Consider the following 6000-nt stretch of genomic DNA (forward strand, 5'->3'; position numbering starts at 1 on the left):
TTTCATGTGTTTAGCTTTAGCTTTGTTCTTGTGTGTTTAGTTAGCATTAGCATTTAGCATTGGCATTAAGATTAGCATTTAGCTTAGGTCATGTGTGTTTAGCTTAGCATTCAGCATAGGTTGTGTGTTTGTGTTTGGTCTTGTGTACCCTTGTCTTGTCTTTAGTCATTAATAAATCATTGCACACATCTATGCGTGTGTCCGCCCCTCTTGTCTAGTCTAGCCCAGTCATTACACGTTGTTTGTGTTGCCTGGGTCACGGTAAAAATCATGGACAAAATGCGGGTTGCTTGAAAAAAGTTGCTGTAAAAAGTACAATACCTACATCGTATCGAACCTCAGCTCTGCCTGCCGGCTAAGGCTAAGCGGCCACATGAACAACGATTGGCCTCGTTGTTCAGATGGGCGGGACTAAGCCGGATGGGGTCTCTCTCTCTCATGACTGGTGCAATTACGACCTCTGCTGGCCGATTGATGGCGTCTGCACAGAGATGAGAAAAGAGTGCTGTCAGGGTGTGTCTCTCCGTACACAACGCTGAGCTGCACTTCACTCGTCAAAGTGTAGGTGATAAGATGCATACGGCTAGCTGCCCACGTGTCGGAGGGGGCGTGGGTTAGCTTCGTTCTCCTCAATCAGAGCAGGGATCGGCATTGGTGGAGAGGAAGCATAATGCAATCGGGCAATTGGATGCGCTTAAAGGGAGAAAAAGCATAAGGAATAAATATATATATATATATATATACAGTTGAAACCAGAAGTTTACATACACTATATAAAAAGACACATGTGCATGTTTTTTCTCACTGTCTCACATGAAATCAGAATAAACTCTTCCTGTTTTAGGTCAATTAGGATTACCACAATTATTTCTATGTGCTAACTGCCAGAATAATGAAAGAGAGAATTTTTTAAGGCAATTTTTATTACTTTCTTCAAAGTCAAAAGTTTACATACATTTCATTAGTATTTGGTACTGTTGCCCTTAAACTGTATGACTTGGGTCAAACGTTTAGGATATCCTTCCACAAGCTTCTCACAATAGTTGGCAGGAATTTTGGCCCATTCCTCCTGACAGAACTGGTGTAACTGAGCCATGTTTGTAGGCCGCCTTGCTCGCACCTGCCTTTTCAGCTTTGCCCATAAATTTTCTATAGGATTGAGATCAGGGCTTTGTGATGGCCACTCCAAAACATTGACTTTGTTATCCTTAAGCCACTTTGTAACCAGTTTGGCAGTATGCTTCGGGTCATTGTCCATTTGGAAGACCCATTTGCGCCCAAGCTTTAACTTCCTGGCTGATGTCTTGAGATGTTGCTTCAGTATTTCCACATAATGTTCTTTCCTCATGATGCCATCTATTTTGTGAAGTGCACCAGTCCCTCCTGCAGCAAAACAACCCCACAACATGATGCTGCCACCCCCATGTTTCACAGTTGGGATAGTGTTCTCAGGCTTGCAAGCCTCCCCCTTTTTCCTGCAAACGTAACGATGGTCATTATGGCCAAACAGTTCAACTTTAGTTTCGTCAGACCACAGGACATGTCTCCAAAAATTAAAGTCTTTGTCCCTGTGTGCATTTGCAAACATTAATCTGGCTTTTTTATGTTTCTTTTGGAGTAATGGCTTCTTCCTGGCAGAGTGGCCTTTCAGCCCATGTCGATACAGTACTCGTTTCACTGTGGATAATGACACACTCTTACCAGCTTCAGCCAGCATCTTCACAAGGTCTTTTGCTGTTGTTCTTGGGTTGATGTGCACATTTCGGACCAAAGCACGTTCATCTCTGGGACACAGAACCCGTCTCCTTCCTGAGCGGTATGATGGCTGGACATTCCCATCTTGTTTGTACTTGCGTATAATTGTTTGTACAGATGAACGAGGCACCTTCAGGCATCTGGAAATTGTACCCAAGGATGAACCAGACTTGTGCAAGTCCACAATTCTCTTCCTGATATCTTGGCAGATTTCTTTTGACTTTCCCATGATGTTACACAAAGAAGCAGTGTGTTTCAGGTGTGCCTTAAAATACATCCACAGGTGTCTCCACTTAACTCAGATGTTGCCAATAAACCTATCAGAAGCTTCCAAAGACATGACATGATCATATGGGCTGTCCCAAATTGTTTAAAGGCATAGTAATCTTAGTGTATTTAAACTTTTGACTTTGAAGAAAGTAGTAAAAATTGCCTTAAAAAATTCTCTCTTTCATTATTCTGGCAGTTAGCACATAGAAATAATTGTGGTAATCCTAATTGACCTAAAACAGGAAGAGTTTATTCTGATTTCATGTGAGACAGTGAGAAAAAACATGCACATGTGTCTTTTTATATAGTGTATGTAAACTTCTGGTTTCAACTGTATATATATACAGTGTATCACAAAAGTGAGTACACCCCTCACATTTCTGCAAATATTTTATTATATCTTTTCATGAGACAACACTATAGAACTAAAACTTGGATATAAGTTACAGTAGTCAGTGTACAACTTGTATAGCAGTGTAGATTTACTGTCTTCTGAAAATAACTCAACACACAGCCATTAATGTCTAAATAGCTGGCAACATAAGTGAGTACACCCCACAGTGAACATGTCCAAATTGTGCCCAAAGTGTCAATATTTTGTGTGACCACCATTATTATTCAGCACTGCCTTAACCCTCCTGGGCATGGAATTCACCAGAGCTGCACAGGTTGCTACTGGAATCCTCTTCCACTCCTCCATGATGACATCACGGAGCTGGTGGATGTTAGACACCTTGAACTCCTCCACCTTCCGCTTGAGGATGCGCCACAGGTGCTCAATTGGGTTTAGTCCATCACCTTTACCTTCAGCTTCCTCAGCAAGGCAAAAAAGCTCCCTTGAGATCATTGACAAGCTCCTCCCGTGTAATTCTGGGCTGACCTCACCTTTCTCAGAATCATTCTTACCCCACCAGGTGAGATCTTGCATGGAGCTCCAGAGCGAGGGCGATTGACTGTGATCTTGTATTTCTTCCATTTTCGAATTATCGCACCAACAGTGGTCTCTTTCTCAACAAGCTTCTTGCTGATGGTCTTGTAGCCCATTCCAGCCTTGTGCAGGTCTACAATCTTGTCCCTGACGTCCTTTAATAGCTCTTCGGTCTTGCCCATGGTGGTCGAGAGATTTGAACGAAAGAAACCGATTCTGTGACAGGAGTCTTTTATACAGGGACAGGACTAATTTGTGTGCCTCATGGGCACATAACCGGTCTGTGGGGGTCAGAATTCTTGCTGGTTGGTAGGGGATCAAATACTTATTTCCCTTAATTAAATACAAATTAATTTATAATGTTTTATTTAATGTTTATTTTCTGGATTTTTTGTTGATATTCTGTCTCTCTCTGTTAAAATAAACCTTCCATAAAAATTATAGACTGTTTAAGTCTTTATAAGGGGGTAAACTTACAAAATCAGCAGGGGATCAAATACTTATTTCCCCTACTGTATATAAGAAAGTACAATACCTGACTGTGGCCAACTTTGGTTCATGATTCATTTGGTTCATGAATTCCAAATATGTACTCCATATGACACCATCTAAAGCCACACCCTGGTCAAGTCCTGTTGGAAGCTGGTGGAGTAACTGGGGCAACCCTACTTACTCTGAACTAGGGCAAAAAAGTTGCTACATTTACCCTGGGGATTTTACACTGTAGAAATGAACTGACACATGATTAAGTAATGAAGAAGCGTCTTGGTCGTGTTTACACAACACAGAGACCTGACGGGTAAGTCTTGTGTTGTTTTATTAACATATTGTTACTAAAAATTTAATCTGGTATTAAAATGTACATTTATTTATCTTATAAAAGTAATTCCTTTAGTTAAACAGAAATATCATTCTGTACCTGCGAGATACACTGATCAGCTATAATATTAAAACCACCTCCTTGTTTCTACACTCACTGTCCATTTCATCAGCTCCACTTACCATATAGAAGCACTTTGTAGTTCTACAATTACTGACTGTAGTCCATCTGTTTCTCTACATACTTTTTTTTTAACCTGCTTTCACCCTTTTCTTCAATGGTCAGGACCACTACAGAGCAGATATTATTTGGGTGGTGGGTCATTCTCAGCACTGCAGTGACACTAACATAGTGGTGGTGTGTTAGTGTGTGTTGTGCTGGTATGAGTGGATCAGACACAGCAGCGCTGCTGGAGTTTTTAAATACCATGTCCACTCACTGCCCACTCAGACACTCCTAGTTGGTCCACCTTGTAGATGTAAAGTCAGAGACATGACCAGCGTCCTGTGACCACTGATGAAGGTCTAGAAGATGACCAACTCAAACAGCAGCAATAGATGAGCGATCGTCTCTGACTTTACATCTACAAGGTGGACCAACTAGGTAGGAGTGTCTAATAGAGTGGACAGTGAGTGGACTACAGTTAGTAATTGTAGAACTACAAAGTGCTTCTATATGGTAAGTGGAGCTGATAAAATGGACAGTGAGCGTATGTGAAACAAGGAGGTGGTTTTAATGTTATGGCTGATCAGTGTAACATTGCAAAACATTTCTCAAGAATTTAAAAAAAAAAAAAAAAAAAAAAAAAAAAAAAACAGCACACACACTTTCCAGCTTGGTACCAGAGGGGAGGACTGATTCTACCCAACCAGTAAACATTCAGATTCCAGTGCAGGTCAGTGCCTGTCTCTACTTCTTCCACATACAGATTGCAGTTTAACTGATAAGAACTTAATGCTGCTAACACTTAGTGAACATTGACTCAATTACACCAACTTTGAACTTCAGCAGCAAGACAACATTCAAAGTTCATTGTAATGTTAATATTTAATCTTTATTTTATTATATTAAGATTTTAACGTCATGTTTTACACAATTTAGTTACATTCATGACAGAACAGGTAGTTACTGGTTACACAAGATTCATCTGTTTATGTTTTTAATGTCAAACACAGTCATGGACAATTTTGTATCTCCAATGAACCTGACTGCATGTTTTTAGACCGTGGTAGGAAACCCACACAGGCACAGGGAGAACATGCCAACTCCACACGCCACCTGGGAATTGAATCCTGGACCTTCTTGCTGTGAGGCGACGGCGCTACCCACCGAGCCACGTGCCACTCGTAATGTTAATAATGTAAATAGCCGCTCAGGTGGCGCAGCGGTAAAATATGCTAGCACACCAGCGCTGGGATTTCGAATACATCGTATTGAATCTCAGCTCTGCCATGCGGCTTGGCTGGGTGGCTGTATGAACAACGATGCAATTACGACCACTGCTGGCTGAGCATTATTATAATGCTGATAATGCTGATCAGGGTGTGGCTGGCTGTGCACAAGGCATATAAACTCGCCTGGTGCAGATGAAAAGACGTGTGTCAGTGTGTGTCAGTTTGCTCTCCTCAATCGGGGTGGGGATCAGCACCAGTAGAGAGGAAGCATAATGCAATTGGGTAAAAATTAGATGTGCAAACAATCAGGAGAAAATGCATAAAAATAATAATGTAAATAATACAGCATGGACTAACAGCAAGAAGGTCTTGTGTTCGATTCCCAGGTGGAGCGGTCTCATGTTCTCCCCATGTCTGTGTGGGGTACCTTCAGACATATGCAAGTCACCCAAGCCACGACTTGCAATACACTCCCATACCATGACAGTTTTTTAAACCTTTTTTTACCTTTTATTGATAACAGTCTGGATATTTCCTTTCATCTCTAGCACAGATACAGTGGGGCCAAAAAGTATTTAGTCAGCCACTGATTGTGCAAGTTCTCCTACTTAGAAAGATAAGAGAGGTCTGTAATTTTCATCATAGGTACACTTCAACTATGAGAGACAAAATGAGAAAAAAAAATCCAGGAAATCACATTGTAGGATTTTTAAAGAATTTATTTGTAAATTATGGTGAAAAATAAGTATTTGGTCACCCACAAACAAGCAAGATTTCTGGCTCTCACAGACCTGTAACTTCTTCTTTAAGAAGCTCTTCTGTCCTCCACTCGT

Source organism: Trichomycterus rosablanca, chromosome 23, assembly GCF_030014385.1.
Source record: "Trichomycterus rosablanca isolate fTriRos1 chromosome 23, fTriRos1.hap1, whole genome shotgun sequence".
Classification (NCBI taxonomy): domain Eukaryota; kingdom Metazoa; phylum Chordata; class Actinopteri; order Siluriformes; family Trichomycteridae; genus Trichomycterus; species Trichomycterus rosablanca.